The 25,546-nt window shown below is 36.8% G+C and overlaps 1 protein-coding gene across 5 annotated transcripts in view; it reads left to right on the forward strand.

Moving 5' to 3' along the window:
* Positions 1-25,546, forward strand: part of KCNIP4 (potassium voltage-gated channel interacting protein 4) — a 493,493-nt gene that overhangs the window by 403,151 nt on the left and 64,796 nt on the right. The gene's annotated exons all lie outside the window — the stretch shown is intronic.

Consider the following 25,546-nt stretch of genomic DNA (forward strand, 5'->3'; position numbering starts at 1 on the left):
CTGTGTCCTTTTCCTCTTTTTTTTTATATTGGGAATATAGACCTAATAAGTGTTATTGCTAGGTCAAGGAATTCACATAGATTAGTGACTTTTAGGGGCACAGTTCCAAATTTCTTCCTAGAATGACTGGAACAATGCACAATCCCACCAAGAGTCTGTAGTCAGCATCCAAAGAGCCCCTCTGAATTTATTCAGGCCCATCCTTGGATGAACCACATGTAAAGGTGGTAACCATGCCAACACTTGAATCCTTTCCTAGCTTTGTAGAGCTTGCTTGGTCTCCTTATAGGTCCTTGGAAAACTCAGAGTCAACTCCACTCCATGAGCAAACAGTGATGTAGGGCTCAATTAGTGCTAAAGTCCCTTTGGAATAACTGGATCCTAGATCAGTGCCACTTTTACGATCTGGGTCAGAAATTCACACACATTCTTCCATAGTCCTGGATACATCAAATACTCCACAGCTCTGTCACTTGTGTTTCCATGCTTCACTTGACTGTTTTTTTTTGTTATTGTTATTCATCTTAATATTCTCCACTGTATTTCCCTTCCCAGACTTGTGATTCTCTCCTTAAGTTCCTGGATTTCTATACAAGTAAATTTGGGGGTGGAGGAGCCAATGTGTGTTAGACTGGAGAGTGGAGGGGCGGCCCATTGTCTACTGAAATACTCAGTGTAAAGTATATATAATTTGGAGGAGATAATGGTGCTGGACCTGATTTCATCTGTGTAGAGCTTCAGTTGACAAACTTTCTCTACCAGCATGACACTTTCTTTGAAATTAATAGTCTTTAGAGTTATCTGTGGAGGGCTGAGGCATTAACTAACTTGCCCTCTGTCATAAAGCTAGTATGTACCAAAGGTAAGATTCAAACTCAGGTCTTCCTGACAACATCACTCTCTCCATTTTTCCATGTTGCCTCTTTTATATATAAATTAAATTCTGTAATCTAAGGTAATAATAAGTTTTAGTAAATGATAATTTACTGTATTTAATTCCCTGAGAGCAATAACCCAATTTATCATGTAATGCATATAACTGGAGAGTGTCCCAATGGTAAGCTATTCCACAGGGGCAAGTGCTTTCAGAAACTTCATTAATATTAGGGTCCATAGGGATAAGAGCAGCTCATCTGTATTTCCAGAACAGCTACCTCCCCTCAGAAGCCCCATTTTGCACACTTATGCCTAGATTGCAAACTGTCCCTCCCCTTCCTTGGGGAAAACCTTGTACCAGAATCTTTAAAAACTTTAAGAGCTTGCCTCTCATTAGACAGTCACGTAAGACTGAACAATTTCATACTCCAAGGAGTCCCCTGAGAGCTGGCACAATTATGGCAGCTGGACGAGTCTACATGCTCCCAGCCCACTCTGCACAATAGGTTTCTTCGACTCTTACAGACTCCCTATCAAATCCCCCCCCCCCCAAGGATAATTCTCAACATTTCCCATTCTGCCCAAGCCCTAACCCTGCTTAGCTTACCTTGGCCTTGAACTAAGGTATCCAACATGAGTTCCTTCAACTTCCCTCTTCCCCACCTGAAGACTCTATCTTCACTCATTTGTTATACCTTCCTCTCATCTCAGGGAAAGAAGAGGTCTTCATTTTTGCCTGTATTCCATTCTTACTTATTCCTGAATTTTCCTCCATGAATTATCACCTCTCTTATGTTTCTCTAATCTCTACCTCTCCACTCATTCCTCTGACTTTGCCTACAAATGCATTTAGATCTTCCTAAATTGTACCTTTGACTTTGTTGTACCACTCTCTACAATCCATCTTTCTTGCTTTTTACTCACAAATATGTATAAAGCTCATTCTCAGCATTCACTCAGCCCTTCTTGTAATCTTCTCTTCAAAACATCATGTTGAAGCTGCTTTCTGGGAACACCAGTGACCTTATTCACAGGTCCAAAGTCCTTTATTTCCTTAATCCTCATTTTCCTTGTACAATTAATTCTTTTTCATATGAACAATATGATACATGTTAAATTTATTTTTTTAGAATTTATATTTTTATTTTTTAATTGAAAAATTTTATTTAATCAATTGATTTAGAATATTTTTCCATGGTTACATGATTCATGTTCTTTCCCTTCTACCCACCCCCATAGCCAATGAGTAATTCCACTAGGTTTTACATGTGTCATTGATCAAGACCTGTTTCCATATTATTAATATTTGCATTAGGGTGATCACTTAGAGTCTACATCCCCAGTCATGTCCCCCATGTGATCAAGCAGTTGTTTTTCTTCTGTGTTTCTACTTCCACAGTTCTTTCTCTAGATGTGCATAGTGTTCTTTCTCATAAGTCCCTCAGAAGTATCCTGGATTATTTCATTGCTGCTAGTACAGAAGTCCATTACATTCGATTGTGCCACAGTGTATTGGTCTCTCTATATAAGGGTCTCCTGGTTCTGCTCCTTTCACTCTGCATCAGTTCCTAGAGGTCCTTCCAGATCACATGGAATTCCTCCAGTTCATTATTTTTTTTTAAACCCTTGTACTTCAGTGTATTGTCTCATAGGAGGAAGATTGGTAAGGGTGGGCAATGGGGGTCAAGTGACTTGCCCATGGTCACACAGCTGGGCAGTGGCTGAGGCCGGGTTTGAACCTAGGACCTCCTGTCTCTAGGCCTGACTCTCACTCCACTGAGCTACCCAGCTGCCCCCATTATTTTTGAGCACAATGGTATTCCATCACCAACAGATACCACAATTTGTTCAGCCATTCCCCAATTAAAGGGCATCCCCTCATTTTCCAATTTTTTGCTACCACAAAGAGCGTGGCTATAAATATTTTTGTTGTACAATCAATTCTGAGAAGCAAGTAGGGCACTGAGGAAAGAGAGATGGCTTTCGTCTGAAATATGATAGATATATCTCCAAAAATTCTCTTTTTACTTCACTGTGGGTGAAGTGCATAGAGCACTACAACTGGAGTCAGAAAGACACTAAGTGTGTAACTCTAGGCAAGTCATTTAACTTCTGTCTGATTCAGTTTCTTCAACTGTAAAATGGAGATAATAATAGCTTGGGATTTCATAAAGTTGTGAGAATCAAATGAGCTTAGCATAATGCCTGGCACATAGGAATCATTTAATAAAAGGTTTCCTTCTTTCCTCAGTCCTCTCTTCTTTCCTTTCTTCCTAACTCCTAACCTTCCTTTCTGTCTTCCCTTTTCCTCCCTTTCTTTTCCTTCTTTCTTTCATTCCTTCCTTTTTCCTTTTCCTTCCTTCCTTCTTTTTCTTTCAATTATTTCCTTCTTTTGCTTTAACTTTTACCTTTCTTTCCTCCTTTCCCTTCTTTCCTTCCACTTCAGTGAACTTCAGTTCAACAGTGAATGCTATTCATTCCCTTGATTAGATTAGACTTTAGGAACCATCTCTTATTTATCTTTGTATCATCTTGTGGCACCTAACATTGAACTTAGTGGGCAGTTAGCCAAGGTTTAGGGCAGTGAAGTGTTTCAGTATAGAGTGACCTAAAGTCTTCCTAACTTCCCAAGTTCAAGTCTGGCCTCAGACTTAATAGTTATGTGACCCTTGGACAAGTCACTTAGCTTTGCCTCAGTTCCTCAGCTGTAAAATGAGCTGGAGAAAGAAATGGCAAACATTCCAGTATCATTGCCAAGAATATCCTAAAGGGGTCAGGATGAGTTGAACACAACTAAAATGATAGAAAAAGAAGAACAAAAACACTTTTTAGAAAGACCTTGCTTACATGAAGGTCATAAAGAGTCAGACATGACTGAAAACAAACACATTTAAAGTTGATTTGTTGGATCTGATTGAATCTAATTGGTTTCCTAATAAATTTATGATATAATGTGTTTCTACATTGTTCTTATTTCTTCACCAAAATTTAAATTCTTAATTCATCAAAATAACAGTTAAAATAATAATGATGAAAATAATAATAATAGCTAATATTTGTATAAGACTTTAAAATTTACAGTTCATTTGACATATACTCTTCTGGTAGTAAGTGCCATTTATTATCCCTATTTTACAGTTGAGAAACCTAAAGCCAAGAAAGATCATGTGATTTACCCAAGTTCCCACAGTTCGTAAGTATGTGAGGCAGGATTCAAATTTAAGTCATCTTGACACCAAGTCCAACAATCTATCCATTAAGCCACATAGCTGCCCCAAAAGAAACAAGTTAGCAGAGAAGAATTAATATTTCATTCAAATAAAAACAGTATCTTCTTTAAAAAAAACTCTTATATTCTATCTTAGAATCAGTATATTGATTCCAAGGCAGAAAAACAGCAAAGATTAGGCAATAAGGGTTAAATAACTTGCCCTGAGTTGCACAGCTGGGAAGTTTCTGAGGTCATATTTGAACCCAGGACCTCCCTTCTGGCCCACTGATCCACTAAGCTTCCCCCACAATTTCTTCTTAATGGCAAAGAGACCATACTGTGTAAAGGAAAATGTATTGATGAGGGGTCAAGAGACTTGGATTCTGGTCTTGTTTCTGCAACTAACTAGCAAGCTATGTGAACTTGACTACATCACTTTATCTCTAGGCTTTAGTTTCTTCATCTGTAAAATGAGAAATTTGGATGAGATGTACAAGTGATGGAAGGGACAGAAGATCTGGAGCCAGTTGACATGAGTTTCCTGTCCTGCTAATGAATAGCTTTGTGACCTTCACGAAATAATTTCCCTTTCTGATTTTCATTTCCCTCCTCTTTAAAGTAAGAAGTTTGGATAAATAGGACAATCTCCAAGGTCCTTTTCAACCATAGAATTCTATTTGCTTCAATTTGTAGCTTATAGATGAAAAAATGGACTTATGTTCAGTCTTTAAAGAACACTTTACTTGAAGGTCATCTGAGGCACAACTCTGAATTTGAAGTATAAACCAAACCACCTCATCTCCTTATCTAGTGCCAAATATCAAGCTACTTCCCTTGAACTCAAGCATTGACCAGAATATTACAGCATCCTTAGATATATGAGTCTCTCCTTCTCACTCTCTGCCTCCAAATGATTGGCTTTATCCTTGGCAATGCCACTGTATGACATCATTCTCTAACTACTATAATTTGTGACCTAATTGTCTCCACTCACGTTTAGCAGGCACAAAACAATAATATCTCTTCTTTCTCCATCAAAATTCTTGTGAATGACACGGAATCATTTCTGTATAAATTGACATGAGGACAAAGGTGTGCCTTATAGTTTCTGCAAGCGTTTAGGCAGTCAAGCATCACAAAGTTAGATGCAAGTAGTTTTCAAAAGAAAATCGATAAAATAAGGAAAAGAGCTTTGGAGTCAAGCCATGCATCTTCCATAACCAAAGTGGCCCAGAATCACCTCAGAGTCACTAGTTATTTAGAAGATATGTTGAACTCTAATATACTTAAATAGCTTCTGCAAATGCTTAGGAGTCCTTCAATTGGGCTTAATATCTTGAGAAATAATGGAAGTCACATTCAAAGGATTGATTTTACCCCTCATATCTGAGCTTTCTGATGTCTAAATCCCAACTATTAAAGGACTGGTGGATAGCCTAGCCATCCTCTTTTTTCAGTATTTCCCATATACATTCATTATTGTAAAGCATTTCTACATACATTATTTCATTCTTGGCAGCCCATTTAAGCAGATAGGTTTATGCCTCCTATAGGACAAAATGATTAAGGACCGATGACATAAAATGCATGCTCAAGCCTGGGCGCTGTTCCATATTGTTACTGCTGAGGAAATTATATTATGGGGTTAGTAGGATCAGGCTGGCAAGATCTTGTTTTGGCAAGAAACTCATCTATTATGTGGCACCTGGTGGCAAAGCATCAAGTAGCTTCCCATTTAAACTCATTCTTCCTGCTAACTAGACACTGAACTCCACAATTGTTGGAGTGGTTTTCTTTTCTGAGGAAAATGACTCCAATGATTTTAGCACCCTCTAAGTTTTACAAAACCACAGGAACGCCACCCAAGTTATGTCAAGGCAAGGTATATTATTCCTATTTTACAAATGGTAGGTGGTACAGCTAGGGTTGCAACCTGTCTCTTCAGATTTCAGTTTTGGTTCCCTTTCCAATATACCAATATATCTTTTTCATCTGTGAGAAATAAAATTAATATACAATAGTTCCAGTATTATATTTATTAATAATAACTAAAATAAAAAACTAGAGTAAAAAGCCTGCTTTTCCAGCCATGTACGTGGAAAAAAAAGAGTGAGGAAGGAGTTACAGAACTATATAAACAATAACGTAAAGACGCACGTAAATGAAAAGGGAAAAGGAATTTGGGGACGAGGAAAGAATTCTGGGAGATGAAGTCCAAGGGTTCAAGATTTTTTCTAATTATACACATCCTAGACTTAAAACACTTCAGCTTCCTTTGAAACGGAGGCATATGGCTCCAAATTATAGAGATGTTAGGGGAAAAGTAGTGTGCCATGTATACAAATTTCTTTTCATAATCTTCATCAAATATCTTTTTTTGTCTGCAAACTTATATTGGTAGAAGTTATAGAAACTCAACCTAATATTTATTGTAGGAGTTGGCAACCTGGGGCACACATTTCAGAGGACCCATTTACTTGATTGGGAAAAATTACTTCTTCATTTTCACTAACCACTAACAAAAATTTAGCACTTCTTTGAATTGTAAAGGGAGGCAACAAACATTTTGAAGAGGGGTCAATTGACTTCCCCAATGACCAAAAAAGTCCATGACACAAGAAAGTTAAAAATCCTTGCTGCTACCATATTTGAATGAACTTGGACAAAGATGATTTTATTTTCTTAAATAACTAGATTTATTGTATAATTTCCATGATTTTCTTCTCTTCCTAATACTTTCCAAGAGGAAAACCATTTTTTAAAAATGATCCTTTTATTTTCTCAAAAGGATAATGTATGATTTCAGGCCTATGTTATCATCTGGTATATTGTGATCATTGATTAATACTCTCCAATGACGCTGTAGGAAAAAAATAATTGAACTAGCACAATAGGTATTCAATTGTAAGATATGATTTTAGGAGATCAAAGAAGGGTCTCCCTAACTCTTTCTACCAGTAGTCTCTCATCACTATAACTCAGATTCGTTCCTTTGGGTAAAAATATTGCAAATTTCAAAAAAAGAAAGCAAAATTTCCCACTAAAATGCAAACACAAATATGAAATTTTAAATGAGAAGCTAGTGTGCATTTTCTTGTTAAAAACATAGCAAAGGAATAGAGCATCAGATTGCTTCCCAGAGTTAATAGCAAGTTAGCTGATAATAAGACTCAGAGGGAATAGACCTGTGATACAGTGAGGAAAGTATTTTACTCAGAGGTACGGATTATACCCATAATTTTTTATAGTCATCTAATGACCTTCTGGTTACTCTCTGTAGAGCCTTAATGACTTTATTAACTTATCCATGGTCTTCTTTATTTCCTACCTCTTGCCATTCTTCTTGAAAAAAGTCTGCATTCAGTGCCATTACTTTTCTATCCACTCTCTCCTTTGCCCTTTGCAACTGTTTCACCTCCCACCCCTACCATTGCTCTACAGAAAACTCTCTCTTACAAATTACCAGTAATCTCCTAATTGCAAATTTCCTTGACATATTTTAGTTTTTATCTTTATCCTCTTTTCATCTCTAAGTTCTATTTGCTACACTTTCCTATTTGATACTCTTTGCACCTTTTGCTACAGAGAATAAACTTTACATTTTTAACTATTTATTTGCTGTGTCAAGTCCTCATCCTCCTGGACCTCTCATGTAAATTTCCCAAAGGTCTCCATACATCTCTCCCTTAGTCATCTCATTTGCTCTTTTTTTTATCTTTTTTTTTATCTCATTTGCTCTTGAACAAATCAATTGCCTTCTCAATGCCAATGGCTCCCAAATATCTATTTCTAAGTGTGATATTTCTTCTAAGCTCTAGACGCACTTATACAATTGAACCCTTTCCCCCTGGAAGTTGCTCTAGCACTCCAAGGTGGTCATTCCAAATGGAGCTCCTTATTTTTCTCTCTTAACCCTTCTTTTTGTTTTACCAGTGTGTGTGTGGGGGGGGCGCATCCATTTATTATTGATCCTATATTCTTAACTTTATTTTAACTTAGATTTTCACAGAATCATGGATTTAGAGATAGAAGCTATCTCAGAAGAAATATGGTCCAACTTTCTCATTTTATATATGAACAGATGAAGACCAAGGAAGTTTAACTTGCTCAAGGTCACATAGGTAGTAAGTAAAGGTGAACAGTGTAGACTGAGATGTCAAACTTGGAATCCAATGCAGGGAGCAAAAACATAGAATTGAAGTTATTCAGTAAAATAAATTTTAAAATGCAGTAAAATATTATCATGTTAATCTATCCTTTTCTAAGTCAATATGCAGCCTAAAAAGACCCATTTCTCAAATAGTTAATGGCCAGAAACCATCTCAGCTATCCTATATTGACTTGAAAAACCACGTGTTAGCATTATCTATGGTCTATTGTATTTTTATTTTGTGTTTGATGGACATATTTGTGTGGTATAGACAAAAAGTATGGGAGACAGCATACTACCTTAGGAAGATTGTTGCTTTTAGGGTCAGGAGCCTTGGATCTAGCCCAACTCTTGCATTTATTAGCCCAATAAGTTTGGGTAAATTACTTGATCCTGTCTAAGCACTATTTACTCTCTTGCATAGACTAGAAATAATAATACCTTTAAAACCTGCAATATTTTTCGAGGTGTTGGTGAAAAAAGAGTGTATAAACTTTTAAAATTATATAAATGGGAACTATCATTAGATTCATTATTAGGAAAGGACATGATGGATTGAGGCAAAAAATCAACAATGCCACCATTAACAGTTAACACCAAGACCTGTCCTTCGCTGAGTCAGGAAATCTTTCATTTGTCTTTAGTATATAATAGGTACTAAGTAGTTGCTTGCTCAATGACTATATGTATGGATAGAAATAAACATGCTTCTATCTTATTTTTATTGCATAGAGAACCTAATTCCTTGAAGCAAAACCCCTTTTACTCTCTCTCTCCCCCTCTTCGTAGGGCCCAGGCAGGCAGGGTCAGGAACGAAGGGAGGGAGGCGACAGGAGAAATGACAATTAATTATGTAAGTTGACTGGGATGGCTAGATGAAGAACAAGCTAGGTTGAAAAATTGCTGGCAAATAATTGGGGGCCCTTGCTCCAGCCAATTGCTTTGCTAATTTGGCTTGTTAATTTAAACAGGTTGTATGTCAAACAGTTCTCTTCCCTGTCCCTTTTAATTCGGCTTTAAAAAGAAAAACAAAATAAAATGTTCCAATATATTCCCTCAAGAAAATTTTCACTTAACTGGTACCTGAAAAAATGCAATGTGCTGGGGAAGGCAGGGCTGTTTTGTTTGATTATACATGTTTGGTGGGGTGTTTCTATTTGTCAGTTGGCAAATTGGGATGGATTTTCAAAAGATATTCCTTTTTTACATCTGTGGACATAATAAAACAGTGAGATACAAAAAAGGGACTGAAATCTCCTATTGTACTTCTGACTTTATATATAAAATCAGGGAAGAGATCTCAAGGGCATAGGTTCTCCTTCGGTCCATCTCAGTGGTTGATTTCATAGGATCATAAATATAGGACCGGAAGGGACCTGATAGGTAATCTAATCTGGTCCTTGTATTTTACAAATTAGGATACTGAGGCCCAGGAGGACGAGTTAATTTTCCCATGGTTACAGAGTCTATACCTAAATCTTCTGATTCCATGGCAGTGCTCATTCTGTGGTATCTCTAACCTTTAGCACAGTACCTAGCACACAGCAAGAGCTTAATAAATACATATTAATGATGATGAAAGTACTATGTTGCTTGGCCTACTACCCAAGTCAGATCATACTGTTATTACCTTAATCCTATCTATAAATTGCTTATCCCATTCACCAATTGCAATCATAAAACTCTGGGGAAAATCAGTCTTTCTTCATAAAGAAAATGTTGAAAACCCCTACCTTAGTATATAATGTAGTGGCCTGGAAAATAATTTAAATAACCCTACAGGGGGGCTATTAGAAAAACTTAATATTTACCAGGCAACTAGCAAAGCCAGATTGAACTCAGGGGCAAGATTGAGATTGGATACTGGTAGTCACTGGCATGGAGATTATAATTAAACACTTAGGAGTTAATTAAATCAATAAGCGATAGAGAGATGTAGGTAATAGGGAGCAGAGTACATAGTACTAGAGTTCACCTAGAGTTAGGGGATACCATATGAATTATAAATCAGCAAAAAAGATTGAAAGGGAACAGTTAGATAGGAGGAATGAAGGCAGTAGAGTCTTGAAAACCCAGATAAGAGAAAGTACCCAGGACAAGAGAGTGGCCAGAAATCAGTCAATAAACATACATAAAGTACCAACTAGCAGGTAAATTGAGAAGGATGAAGACAGAATCAGATTGAGCAAGTAAGAGATCATTGGTAAGTGAAGAGATCAACTACAGTTGAGTGATAGAGTCAGAATTCAGTGTTGATTTTATCAACACCACCACTATCATCCCCACCACCACCATTATTGCCATCATTATCACCACCACTACCACACCTTGACTGTTGTCGTCATTGTCATCATTATCATCATCACCACCACCACCACCACCTCCAACATCATCTTTATCATCATTATGCCATAATCATCATAACTAATCACCACCACCCCATTGTCACTGTCATCATCAATCATCACCACCTGCTGCCACACACACAACCACCCTTGTTATTATTATTACCAATACCATTATAATCACTACTTCACCATCATCATCATCAACAACAACGACATAGCTATCATTCCCTCTTCATTTTAGCCCTCATAAAATCCCTCTATTCCTTAAAGACCCAACTCAACTACTATATATTTCATGATGCCTTACTTGTTCCTAAATACTATTTGTGCCATCTCTCTCAAAATACCTTTACTTAATCTAAAAATATATATTCTTTTTATATTTACTCTCTATTTACTTATGTATGTCTCTGTTGTCTCCCTCATTTAGAATGTAAGCTCCTTGCAAGTAGGGATTGTTTCCTTCCTTGTATTTGTGATTCCAGAGCCTAGTACAGTATCTGCTATGAGTAAGTCCCTAATCAGTGTTTGATGATTGATGAAATCAGAGTCTAACAAAATTAGTATGTCATATGAAAGACAGAATGGTAATTTATAGAAAGCCCACTGAATAAAAATTCAAGAGATCTGAATTCTTGTACCAAGTCTGTCCCTAAGTAACTTAACCTCTCTAAACTCAATTTCTACACTAGTAGCTTTATATAGCCTTGACTCCATTGTCAGATTTTTTCAAGCTATATTATAAAAATAACAATCTTTATGCCCATGTTTTCATCATATTACTCAACCACTACTAAAAACCTAAAACAAAAAAAGATGAAAATCTACTAATGAATACTTATTACCTACTAAACAAAGCCCAAAATTATTTACCAGCTATTTTCCAAATTCCTTTCTGATCTAAGGCAAGCCTGCCTTTTTGTCTTACTCCCCAAACAAGCCTCTCACCTTAACCATTCTTTAGGATCCTCTCTTCCCCAAACTCTGTTCACTTCCCTACTTTTGTTTCTCTTGCTTGACTAAAATCCAAGAACCATCTACATCTATTCTTGTCAATTGAAGGTCTGCATGTCTTCCAAATCCCAACTCAAATGTTCTACTTGCCAGAATGCCATTACCGATCATCCAAACTTCAAGAAATATTTCCTTTGCCCTACAATTCTTAGTTTGTTGCTCTCATATAAAAATGATTACATGCTGACTTTGACTGTAGTTCTTTTTTTATTTCTCATTTATTACTTAAATACAGAGGATAGAAATATGTAATACAACTGAAAGAGTTAGGGAAAGGTCCTGGACCTATGATTTCTTTAATATAGGGAACTCCTGAGCGATCAAACTCCCTCTCCTAATGCAGGAAAACTTAGAGTGTTCACTAGAGCTATGAAAAATTATCCATTATTTCATAGCCAGTATGTTCCAAAGACAAGACTTGGCCCTTTTTCTTCCTGGCTCTGAGGTTATCTCACTGTCCTCCTTACTATATGATAACCAAGTAAAATTTATGCAAATTTAATGTGACAAATTCATTAAATATTCAACACATGTTAATAAAGACATTTGGGGCTTTTAAAACCATTACCTTCTGGCTTAGAATCAATACTGTGTATTGGTCTAAACACAGAGGAGCAGTAAGAGCTAGTCAATGGCAGTCAAGTGACTTGGTCGAGTAGGAAGTATCTGTGATCAGATTTGAACCCAGGACTTCCCATATCTAGTCAATTCACTGATCCACCTAACTGTCCCCAATAAGGTCATATGTTGTACAGAACACTGGAAGAGGGAAGATGCAAAGTTTGGATAGGATGATATCTCTCCCTTGGAATTTTCATAATAGCAGAATAAAGCCTAACTACGATAGCTATAATAAATATCAAATGATAAATATTTCAGAGAGACACTCAATAAATTGCTGCTTAGGTAAGAGGGGCCAAATCATTGGCCCCTCACCCTGTGATGGGGTGGATGTCTCTCCCTCCCTCTTCTGTGCATTTCTTCAACATAATCATCTTTCTGGGAAGGTCATAAATTAGCCAGTCTCAGGCTTCAACATCCACAAGAGAAGAAAAGGTCTAAGGTTGAATGTTCCCTACCCCCTACTCTGTAGAGGAGAAAATCTAAGTCCAAATAATACTACTCCCATCTTGGCTGATTTAACAGTAAACCTGATTCTTGGCCCCATTCATGATAGAAACAATGCAGTGGTTTGTTACCTCTATCTAAAGTTCAAACCAACCTCCTTCTAACACTTTCCCTAGTGAACTAGGAAGCATAGACATCAATTAACATCTTTAACAGTTTAATATATGTACTTGCATTTATCAGCCAGGCAAAGCTAAGAGAAAGCCATCTACATCTCTGAACAGAAACTTGGCCAGTACCTCTATCCTTCCTATCATTGCTTAGCCATTCTGCAGCCTTTCTTCCAAATCTTAACAATAACACCATAAAAGCGTATTTTAACTTTTGTCCCATTTGCATGTGACATGTATTGCATGTATTCTGTAATTTCTTCAAGGAAGAGTGGGTTACCTAAAGATCTTGAGAGTGAGTCTGTTCAATGAATTGGCTTCTGAGATCCTTGTTGATGTAAGGGGTACATGGGATGTTTTTAGTGATAGAGTGCTTCACAGTACACATGGACACCTACTTCCTTTCTGAGCTAACTTGCTCACTCCAATTTGGCAGACCTAACTACTGATATAAAGACCGTCATCAAGCAGTTACACTCAAACTCTCTTAAAGCCCAGAGGATAATCTAACTGTGAGGGAACCTATCCGCCCTACTTAGTCATTTAGCTCCTGAACCCCCATCAATGTGCTTCAGTTTTCACAAATCAGTCATTCAAGCTCAACAAATCATTGAGTCTTTTCTGTCATGAAAAGACCCAGGAACATTCATATTTATGGTAAGTCAACCAAGGAGTGAGTAGTGATGTTTGGACTTGTTATCTCCTTTACAGAATATGGGACAGAAGCCAATAGACCTTAGATGTTTTCTTCCCTTATGGAGATTGAAGCCTGAGACTAATTTATGATCTTCTCATGGTTATTTTGAAAAAAAGCACTGACAAGGGAGAGGCATCTACCCTATGCCAGGGGCAATGATCAGGCCTCTCAAGTTAATTTAACACATAAAGAAAAAAACCCTTTTAGTTTACACATAACCATTCACTTACTAATAAAGCAAAAGATATACTAATAACCTTACCAGTACTGATATAGTAAAGTAAATGTAGGAGTAATCAATACATCACAAAAAAAATACTATCTCACTAGAATCCTCAGTGTTTGAGAGGAAGAATGGGTATATATACTTAAATCTCCCAACAAGGCACATGTATGAGGAAAACCTATATGCTTGGGTAACTTACTTCTCAGTACTTGTAAATATCAGTGTATCTTAGGAACAGCATGGGAATGTTATTTGATGAATACAGATTTTTTTGTTAAATATACATTCTTCTTTTAATCTGAGTTGGTCCTGCTTGTGCCCAACTAACACTTTACTAGGTATAATGTCTTAATGAAACAACTCAATCTATTGAACTACCTATTCAATAGCAATTGAGGTATCCATCATGTCCAACTTTAAGCTTAAATGATCTAGTTCTGAAATTTGCCTTTTTCACTTCACTATTGTTTAATTTTTTGAGTTCAGACTCTGGGTCCTGTCTGAGAATTACATAACCTTTACTAATGACTCAATTCTCATCTGCATATAATCATATAAATTACTGTTGTCCCATAATCAGAGAACAGTTCTATGTATCCCTATAGTATACTACAGCTTATCACACTCAAAACGAGCAACAACTTTGGACAAATCTGAGTCAAACTAACTTCTTCTTATAATTAGGAACAACATAGACTTAACTTAGCATCGAATTACTGCATTTTAAAGGGCAGAATCATAAAACAACAGTACCTTAATATAGGAGAGTTAGGAAGGGATCTCAGAAGTCAGTCTGTCCAATCACCTAATTTTACAAATGAAAAGGCTGAGACCCAGAAGGGCGAAGTGACTTGTATGAAATCACATGGGTAATAAGGGAAAGAGCTTAGACTAGAACCCCAGATCTCTGACTTCAGAGCTAACACTGGCATCACTGTGATGTGTTACTTCTTGGTGGGGTCAGTGGGAGACAAGTCCAGACTTCATGAAAGAAACTGTATCTGAATTGGTGTTTAAAGAAAGTTCTTGATTGAGATGGGGTGGGACCTGGATGGAGTCAGTTCCATATAGTGTGGGTATAGACTGGAGAGGGCTGGATGAGAAATGGAAGCAAAGGATAGTCCAAGTGATTTGACTTGATTTAAGTTGGCCTGTTACCTCTCCTCTTATCCAACACTGGTTCTTTCCACGAGAAGAGATTAGTCTTGATTCATCTACCTTGGCATTCCCACAACGCTTTCCCATCTAACATATATTAGCTTAACATATTGCAACTTAAATGTTAACTTGCCAGAGGCAGCACAAACATTAGCTCAACAGGCAATGTAGTAGAACATTAGGGGAACACCCCAAATTTCATAAACCTTATTTTAACATATAAAAGAGCCCCCTTAAGCGAGCCCTCCACACCCTAACCTAACAGTTAACAAAAGCAAATATATTCTGTTAGATTAAAGCTCTCTGCCTCCCTTTTCTGCAAGTATAAATGTTAGCTTAAAGCCACAGAGCAAACTGTGCTAAAACAAACTCCTTCATGCATAACACCAATGACACATTTTTTAAATGACTCCAATAAATACAAGTACTTTTCAATAAGTTTGCTCTCATCTCCAGAGTCCTGAGCAGAGCATTCTCCTGGAGAGCTACGTGACTCACTGGTGACCACCGAGGATGTAAGCATGGTGAACATCTTCCCTTTAACAAGTTGACTATTCTGACCTCTAGTGCAATCTCATTACTTTTATAGTCTCTGAAAAGTACATCGCCTTATATGCTTCCTTTATGGGGCAGGAAGACATAGGGAGTGATTGAGAATGAATCAGTACCCTAGGGGAGCTGATCAAACCTTTGCATTTATTTTGTTTTATGAATTAAGTGAATAGTCCATCCTGCTGGGCACCCTCTATGTGTTTACATTAAATATTCAGCTAAGTCAGCCACCAACACCTTCACATCACTGCTCAAAATGGACTATATTCATTTCCTTCACCTGTTTCATATGTATCACCAAAATTATTAATGCACTCATAAAATTCAAGACACCCTGTGCCATAGGGATCTCCGAAAGCTGCCGTAAATGGAACAAAAACAGAGCTGCATTTGATGAAAGTGGTCCAAGTTTCTAGTGCAAATTTGATGCGAGCATTTTTGAGAAATTTTGTAAAATGAAAGGCCCACCCACACATTTTTCCCCTTCCATTCACTTTCTCAAACACTCTCTATAAATAAACACTTTGGACTTTAGGTGTCAAAAGTCAGCCTGCTCTGTGAGAAATGCTTGCTGCTCTTCTCTTTTCTGTTCTCTCTCCGATCATCCTCACATTGTTCTGTGTCATTGGCCATGTTTACATGGTAGGGAAAATATTGAATGAGGTTAGCAAGCAAACAAGATTGCTGCAAAATGAATTGAGGAAAGTGATGCACATCCATTCATGAAGAGCTTGCAAAAAGAAAAATACCCAGCCAATTATCCTTGCTTATGAAGACAAGGTCTCAGTTTTTTCATTCCATCCCAAGCATTTACATTCACATATAAACACAAGTAGACACACCAACCCACAGGCAGACAGACCTATTTATTTTGATATTGTTTCTGATCAAGGTTCCCAGAACTAGACTTTTAAATAAGAATGGAATCACATCCATAATTCCATGTTAGGAGGGAAAATAAAATGGAAGATAGAGATCGATGAGCCTATGAGTCTCCTTTTCCTGGACAGAATCATTTTGAAAATCAACAGTGGTGGTATTTTCCTGCTTTTTGTTCCCAAATAACAATGGAAATTAGAGACATTTTCCAAATAATCCTTTTTTTGGCACCATCTGCAGGGACCATAGCAGAGACCACAGTGGAATATAAATGAAAGAGGCATCAAACCAATCATAGGATCGCAGATTTAGAGCATGAAGGCATTTCTGATGTCATTATTTCCACCTTTCTTATTTTATAGATGAGGAAACTGAGGCACAAAGGGCTTAAGTGACTTATTCAGAGTCACATAGCTTGTATGTACCTGAGGCTGTGTTTGAATACAAGTTTTTCCACCTCTAAGTCCAGTGATCTGTCCTCTTAACATTTATTATACCTTAAGTCAAGTTATGGCATTCAGTGTTTAGGAGTACATGAGTGATATGTGGATGGAACCCTGGATTTATCTTCAGGGTTCAGACCTAACCCCTGACATATATTCTTTTTTTTTTTAAACCCTTGTACTTCGGTGCATTGTCTCATAGGTGGAAGATTGGTAAGGGTGGGCAATGGGGGTCAAGTGACTTGCCCAGGGTCACACAGCTGGGAAGTGGCTGAGGCCGGGTTTGAACCTAGGACCTCCTGTCTATAGGCCTGACTCTCACTCCACTGAGCTACCCAGCTGCCCCCCCCCCATATATTCTTTATATTATTTGGATAGAGGAAGGGTAAATCCCTTTGCTTCTTTGATCCTCAGTTTTCCCATTTATAAAAAAATATATAAATAAATGTACCTATTAATAACATAAGGATTTGGGGAGAATCTTACTTTAAAAAGCTATAGAAACATGAGTTAGATGTAATGAGGATAGGATTAGAGAGGCAATACCATGGTGAATTAAAGTTCTGAATTTTGAGTTGGAGGACTTCAATTCATATCCTTCCACTGCCCTTTTCCATTTTTACCAGTCATTTAAAGTTTCTGAGCCTTAGTTTCCTTATTCGTGAAATGAATTCTTTGGAGAGAGAGCCTGTATGGGGTCCTTTTGTGGGTCTAATTTTATGATTCTTCAAAAAAGTTTGACATTCTAAACAAAATATAGCCTTCTTTGGGTACCTTGCTGTTCTGTACTTTTTTTTTTAAACTCTTACCTTCTGTCTTGGAGTCAATACTGTGTAATGGCTCCAAGGCAGAAGAGTGGCAAGGGCTAGGCAATGGGGGTCAAGTGACTTGCCCAGGGTCACACAGCTGAGAAGTGGCTGAGGCCAGATTTGAACCTAGGACCTCCCGTCTCTAGGCCTGACTCTCATTCCACTGAGCTACCCAGCTGCCCCCTGTTCTGTACTTTTGCTAAATTATTGGTCCACTTGTCGAAGTTCCTGCCAGGTCCTAATATAGAGATTTTGTTCTATTGGAGGCTTGTAATAAATTATGGTAATTGGGAGTAATATTAGTAGCAGTTTTCAAAAGAGGAGGATTCTCAGCCCTCTTCCTGAATGCAATAATGCTAATGACTAGATGAACTGTAAATAGAGATGAGGTTAGCTATCAATGATTTTAATTAATTGTACTGTAATTTTAAATAATTGTTACTGCCTGGATTGATGCTGATCAACAAATAAGTCAACAGATGACAGTGGACACAGAGTGTAAGGGCATGGCAACTTTGTTACCTTTTTTCCTACTCTCTTTTAACCCAAGAGATGTGGTCACATTGTTCACATTCATATAGTAATTTAAGTTTTTAAAAACCCATTTCCAAAATCTCCAAAGGAGCATAGGTATTATTCTGATTTTACACTTAAGTTGAGGTTCACAAGTCAATGTCAAAGCCAATATTCAAATTCAGGTCTCCTGACTCTAAACCCACATCTTCTCACTCTAATATCCAATCTCTTGGAAGAGGTCTTGAATAGCAGGTGGGAAATGACTTCTGAAAGAACTCCACAAATTGTCATCGAGAGAGGATTTAGTTTGAACCTCACATTGACCATGTGTGAGCACCACACAAATACTCTATTGTTGTTAGCAACAGTTGTTATCCATGCCAATATCACTTAAACAATCAACAAAATGATTTTACTTGATAAGTAAGAAACTGAATAAAGTGTCCCTGTTTTTTTTTCAAATCATCTTCAGCTTACTTAAATTCTCAACTCTCAAGATCTCTAAAAATCTTCATTCCCCTGCCAACAATATCCCCTGACTCTAGCATCATCTGTTCATCTTAGTGTAACCAGAAGGATGATATGAGTTTTGCAGTGTGATATAGCAGAAAGATTGCTAGACTTAGAGTCAAGACATGGATTCCAATTCAGTCCCTAATTCTGTGACTTTAGGCAGTTTCTTCATCTAGAAAATGAGGAGATTGGATTAAATGATTTCCAGGTTCCTTCCATCTTTACATCCTATGATCTGTGGCTGCATCCAAATTTTCTAAGTCTCATTTTCTTCAGAAAAAAATGTTATCCTACACATTAATAACAATAATAATAACACATGCATGTAGCGATATACATTTTATAAAGTACTTTCCTCATGACAATACTGTAAGGTAAATGGTACAAGTGTCTTTGTCTCCATTTTGAAGAGGGGAAAACAGAGTCCCAGAGAGGTTAAATGATTTATCCATGGCCACATTGGCCTTGTTATATTTTAATAATCCTCTGGCTATGGCTATTCATGGAAGATCATAATTTACACTAGTGTAAAAGGAAAGAGTTATAATGACTATGATCAAAGGAATTCAGTAGGAATAAAAGAGAGAAGATTTGACAAGAAAGGTTGCTTTCCTATGCCATCTGAATAATTACAGGGCACTGCACTAGCTACTTAAATGATAAACAAAAATATGTGGAGTAGAGGTAGCTAGGTGGCTAAAGTGATAGAGAGCCAAGCCTGGAAACAAGAGCTCCTGGGTTCAAATCTTGCCTCAGAAACTACTTAGCTTCATGACTGTTGAAAGCTATCCAACATCTCCAGAAAATCCATGCTTCCAGCTCCGTCTCTGGCAGCATAGAGTTTTTTATATAGATTTCAAGACTCTTTTCACACAAAAGAACCCCCAGAACTTTGCAGTTGCGCAGAAATTACAAATTATGTCATATCAAAGCACAATAAAGTTATAGTTTTATAAAGAATTTTCTCATGAAGATAATGCTGGATGAGGAAAAAGTCCCAAGGGTGAGTCTTATACCTTATTGGGAGGAAAGCACCTGCTGGAGGAGTCTTGTCTAACTTTTGTTCAGTTTTGACCTTGACTGTCTGAAAACAGTTTTGTGCTTAATTGTCTGCATTTCTGTCTTAAAGAAAAACTGTTAACCTCTTAACTGCTGATTTGCTAAGAACTTAAAGCTTTCCAATGAGACTATAATATTTTTTTTCAATAAGAAAAGGTGTGGATCTGAAAAGGAGTCAAAAGAGGAGTTTCAGACTATTTCTGTTATTGGCCTTCCCACATATTCCCACTTTTCTTTTAAATTAAAGTGATTTATTACACAGCAAAACCTTTTATTAATGAAAAGTATCGTAGAGTAGTTACAACTATCAGCTACAGCTGGATCTGATGGGATTCACCATTTGTTATTTCTCTATATCTCCCAACACATGACCCTGCACAAGTCATTTAACCCCCTTTGCCTAGTCCTTACCACTCTTCTGCCTTGGAACCAATACACAGTATAGATTCTAAGATGAAAGGTGAAGGTTTAAAAAAATACTTGGCAGCAGCACAGATCTGAAATAGGAAAAAATCTTCCAGAACATGCATAATTTACTAAAACACTCTCTGTCCCACACAACCATATATTTGTTCTAATTGTGTGAATGCATCTTTTTTATTTCAAATTTTTGTTTTTTCCAGATTATGTCAATATACTTTTTCATATTCGATTCCTGACATTTTGCAGATGTTCTCCTTCTCTCCTATTCTCTCCCTTTATAATAACACGTATTTCCACATTTATCATGTTGTAAAATAAGACACATATTGTTTATAGTAGAGAAAAATTCATGGAGGAAATAAAGTGAAGGATGACATGTTTCACTGCATTTAGATTCCATATGTTTCTTCCATGATGTGGTACATCCTTTTTCATCATCAGACCCTTGGAGTTTGTTCAGGATCCTTGCCTTATTGATCATAGTTGCCATTCACAGTTGATCATCATACATTATTGTTGTTACTGTGTACAATATTCTCCTTGTTCTTCTCACTTCACTTTGTATCACTTCATCCAACTCTTTCCAGCTATTTTTGTAATCATCTTGTTTGTCATTTCTTATGGCACAATAATATTCCATCACAATAGTATACCCCAACTTGTTCAGCCATTCTCTAACTGATGGACATCCCTTCAGCTTCTTATTCTTCGCCACCACAAAAAGAGATTCTATAAAGATATTTGTACAGGTATGTTTTTCCCCTTATCTTTAATCTCTTTGGTATGTAGATCTAATACTGGTACTGCTGGGTATTAATACATGTTCACAGAGCTGTCAGACCCAAGGCCAGAATGCCAAAAGCAGCTGGTATAACTCCAGAGCATTACCAGAATCAAATTAACATATGATTGGGAAATATTTAATGAAATAAAACTATTTTAGATAACATTAATAGATATAATAGATGTTAATTCGTGATTTCCTGAATCAATATACAGCCGTCAGGAATCTGTTTTTACTTGAGTTTGACACCACTGGATATAATCAGATGCTGTATTAGAACTGTGAAAACAATATTAGTCTTTGGAGAGATCTCATTTTTTCATGAATAACATATGGGATAATCTATTCATGTGCTTGAAATAAGAAAATAAGCTTCTCTTACTATGTATGTAGAGACACTAGTTATCCTATTTTTAGAAAGGAAGTTTATTAAGCAAATACAGAATAAATAAATAATAAATAAGTCAAGTATTATGCTAAGAACCACAAAAATACCTTCACATCAATCTTTGCTATTATTATCCTCATTTTTTTGATTGAGGAAATTCAGACAAAGTGATTTTTCCAGGGTCACACAAATATTGAGTTCAGATTTGAACTCAGATCATCTTGACTCCAAAGCCCAGTATATTATGTACTATACCACCTAGTTGCTTAGTTACCTACTTTATAAGGTGTTGTCTTAGAAACTTGCCTGGGACATATAGAAGTTAAGAAGACTTGTCCAGAGTCATATAGTCAGTATACATCAGCACTCCAATGCACCACCTTGCTGCTCTAATTTTCATGGTACCATGTATTATAATGACTTGTACTTTTTGTTTTCTCTGGTGACAGAGAGGGAAAAGACTTAGGATTCATTATTAGAATATTCAAACTCAATTCCCAAGGATTTTTAAATTACTAGATATGTGTCCTTAGGCAAATCATTTCCCTTCTCTGGATCTCAGTTTCATCTCTTGTAAAATTAGAGGATTTATTAATTAATTCATCAAATATTTATGAAACATAAGATGTTCCTTCTAAAATCCTCTTGTCCTTTGTAGTTTCCTTTTTATTCCCACCCTCTCCATTAAAATCTTGTCATTCAGTAAATATGTGAATTTTACTTATTGAATACAGAATGAAATTATATAGTACTAGTAGTATTTTCATTTCAGTTATCAAATAATGCCACCATAGACAAATAATTCATAACCTAGTGTCCTACCTGTATCTGTGAGACTTTCCATAATCAATAAGAATAGCTAAGTTCTCAGAAGCAGATGCAGTCTGTTGTCAGTATCATGATGAAAACTTTACCACAATAGTAGAACCACCAGCAGCCCTTGTGGTTATAACCTTCAGGGATCCCAGGTTTCTTCCATTCCTTAATAAGACATTTGTATTAAAGATCATTATCAAGGAAATATAGCTATTAAATAAATGCTAGCTATTAAATGTAAGATTTTTTTTAAAGGAGGTGGGTCAGTCATGTATCAAGATAAAGAAATGAATGGTAGACCAGTCAAATACTTCCCTGATACCTAGGAAATATTTTAAAAAAACTTCCTGTAAGAAAGCTTTTAGTGCTTTGGGTAGATACTTTAGGGAAGGCTTTTGGGAGGGCATGGAATAGAATCACACCTAGGATTAGAAGACACATATAGGATGCAATGCCTGTAGGGGATTTGATGGAGTAGGGAGAATATGACCAGTGAGATCACACCATCTTTGCAATATCTGCTCTTCAGTTGTCCTACTTTCACTTTTTCATGACCCCATTCGAGGTTTTCTTGACAAAGCTCCTGGAATGGTTCGACATTTCCATCTCCAGTTCATTTTACTCATGAGGAAACTAAGGCAAAATAAAATTAAATGATTTGCCCTGGGTGACACAGCTAGGAAAAATCCAAGGCCAGATTTGAACTCAGGAAGATAACTCCAGTCCTATCATTCTATCCACATTGCCACCTACTGCCTCCTGGCATTATTATTATTATTATTATTATTATTATTATTATTATTATTATTATTATTATAGTATTCCAAATCTGATCTTGGACTATTTATTCCTAAACTACTGAGGAAGTAAATAACATTATACATGGCTTTTTGAATGTGGTTATAATGCTATTACTAATTTTTTTAACAATATGGTGTTGTGGAAAGCACACTTGACTTGTAGTTGGGGAAAACCTGGGTTCAAGACTCCCCCCCTCCAATGCATAGACACTGTATCACCATTGGCTAGTTGTTTAACCTTCTGAGACTCAGTTTCTTCATTTACAAAATGAAAATAACACTTATAGTACCTATCAAATGATTTTTTTAAACCTTGATATCCATCTTATAATCAATACTTTGCATTGGGTCCAAGGCAAAAGAACAAAAAAAAAAAAAAAAAGAGTTAGGCAATGGGGGTTAAGTAACTTGCCCAGGATCACACAATTAAGAAGTGTCTGAGAGCAGATTTGAACCCAGGACCTCTCATCTCTAGATCTGGCTCTCAGTCCATTGAGCCACTTACCCGCCCCCATCTCATTAATTTTGAGACTCAAATGACATACTTTTTGTTTGTTGGGGGAGAGTTGCTGATGTACATTATGTACGTGTACATCACCACCCTGCAAAAATCAATATCCCTCCTAGAGAAGGGTGGGCAGAGTAAACTCTAGAAATACCTATTTAGGTCTCCCTGGGAGCTATAACTCAACAGATCCCAGCGAATGCTCATAATCTATATCAGAACACACATACACACACCATACATACATAAAGTACTTTATTAGTGTCAACCATTTTTTTCTGTGTAAAGATATAGCTTTATTGTAAACAGAAAAATCATAGACCTGGAAATCTACAGGTTTCTTCTCATTTCAAAATCTGATACCCTAACCATTGACATTTATAGGTTTTTAAAGGCAAAAAGAAGAATTTACAGAGTGGGGTGAAGACTTACAGGCTCATTTTTTAAGTTTCTTTAATTAATTAATTGAGAATATTTTTCCATGGTCATGTGTCATTGATCAAGACCTATTTCCATATTATAATTTGCACTAGGGTGATTGTTTAGAGTCTACATCCCCAATCATATCCCCATCGACCCACATGATCAAGCAGCTGTTTGTCTTCTGTGTTTCTACTCCCACAGTTCTTTCTCTGGTCAACCATTATTTTTGAAAGATAATGTGGTATCATAGAGTTAATTAATGAAATAAGACATCAGTTCCATTCCTTCCTCATTACTAGCTAGCTTTCTGAGCCTGGGGAAGCAAACCATTTAACTTCTCATAGATTCTCTTTCCTCATGAATAAAAATGATATAATATTTGTACTTTTAAAAACACAGTCGTTAAGAGGAAAATGCTTTGCAAACTATCAGTTGCTAAGTAAAATATTATCATTAATTACTCTTATTTAAAAACAGAAGTTAGACTGGACCTCTCCTCTTTCATGTGATAGAATCAGAGGATATAGAAACATAGACGTAGAGTTGCATGGGGCCTCAAAGGCTACCTACAGCTGAGGAAACTGAGGCTCAAGGACATCAAATATTTTATCCAAGGTTGCATGGGTAGTCAGTATACCAGATGGAATTTTGGTTCTCGAATTCTAGAGTTAATGCTCTATTTCCATTGGATAAGTATCCCTTTTTAGGCAATGGAGGATTGTGGAATCTGATATAATTACAAACGATATTTATTGAATTTGGCTTCAGAGCTTAGGTTGGCCGTGATCACAGCAAGCTGGTTTGATACTTTGGGAAAAGCACTGGATTAGCAACAAAAGGCTTGGGTTTAAGTCATTCTAACCTGTGGGACTGCCCAAATCATTAGCTAAGATGGGCCTCAATTTACTTGTCTGTACAGTAGAGATAACAATAACCACATTCCCTCCCTCACAGCATGATTGAAAGGAGTTAATGGATGTAAAGCTCTTTGTAATCATGTGTTAGAGAAATGTCAGCTTCAGGTCCTGATCTATGCTCCAGCTGCAACAAAGAAAAAGGAGTTAACGCAGCTCTAACAGTCTCTGGAATCAGGTAAACTAATTAATGCTAATTTGATAGCCAGCTAGAGTTTGACCCTTCCAGGTAATATTCTCACCTTAAAGCAGTGAATACTGGTAATTCTATTGTTAATAACCTAAGGCATAAAGATTAATGGACTGGGAACTGGAGGACCTGAGTTCTAAGACTGGGTGTACCATTAACAAGCTGTGTGACCCTAAACCTTTCTGAATGTAGGTTTCCTCCTCTGTAAAAAGGAGGAGGCTGGACTAGGTGCATCAAAGGCTCCTTTTTAATACCAACTTTCCCTGGGTCTGAGTATGCTAATTGCCTTATGCTGAGTTGCTTACCCCATCTGTAAGTAGAGACCTTCAGTTTGCTGTTTGCCTTTGTTTAAAATGTTTGAAGATGTTTCTCAAAGTCAGAGGTTTTCTCACACACACAAAAAAAAATAGCACAGTGTTGCCTTAAGCAAAATAAAAAGGGAGGGGAGAAGTACAGAGGGCTAGGGGACCTCAAAGCAATCAAGAGGAATGAACAGGAAATTAAAAAATTAGTTGAACTCTTAACATAGCATAAAAGGGAAGAAGAGACTCAAAGATATTTTAAACATTTGTACATTGTAAATTCTGTTACTCAGGAATGATTTTTGAGGTTAG

This window comes from Gracilinanus agilis, chromosome 6 (assembly GCF_016433145.1).
Source record: "Gracilinanus agilis isolate LMUSP501 chromosome 6, AgileGrace, whole genome shotgun sequence".
Taxonomy (NCBI): Eukaryota; Metazoa; Chordata; class Mammalia; order Didelphimorphia; family Didelphidae; genus Gracilinanus; species Gracilinanus agilis.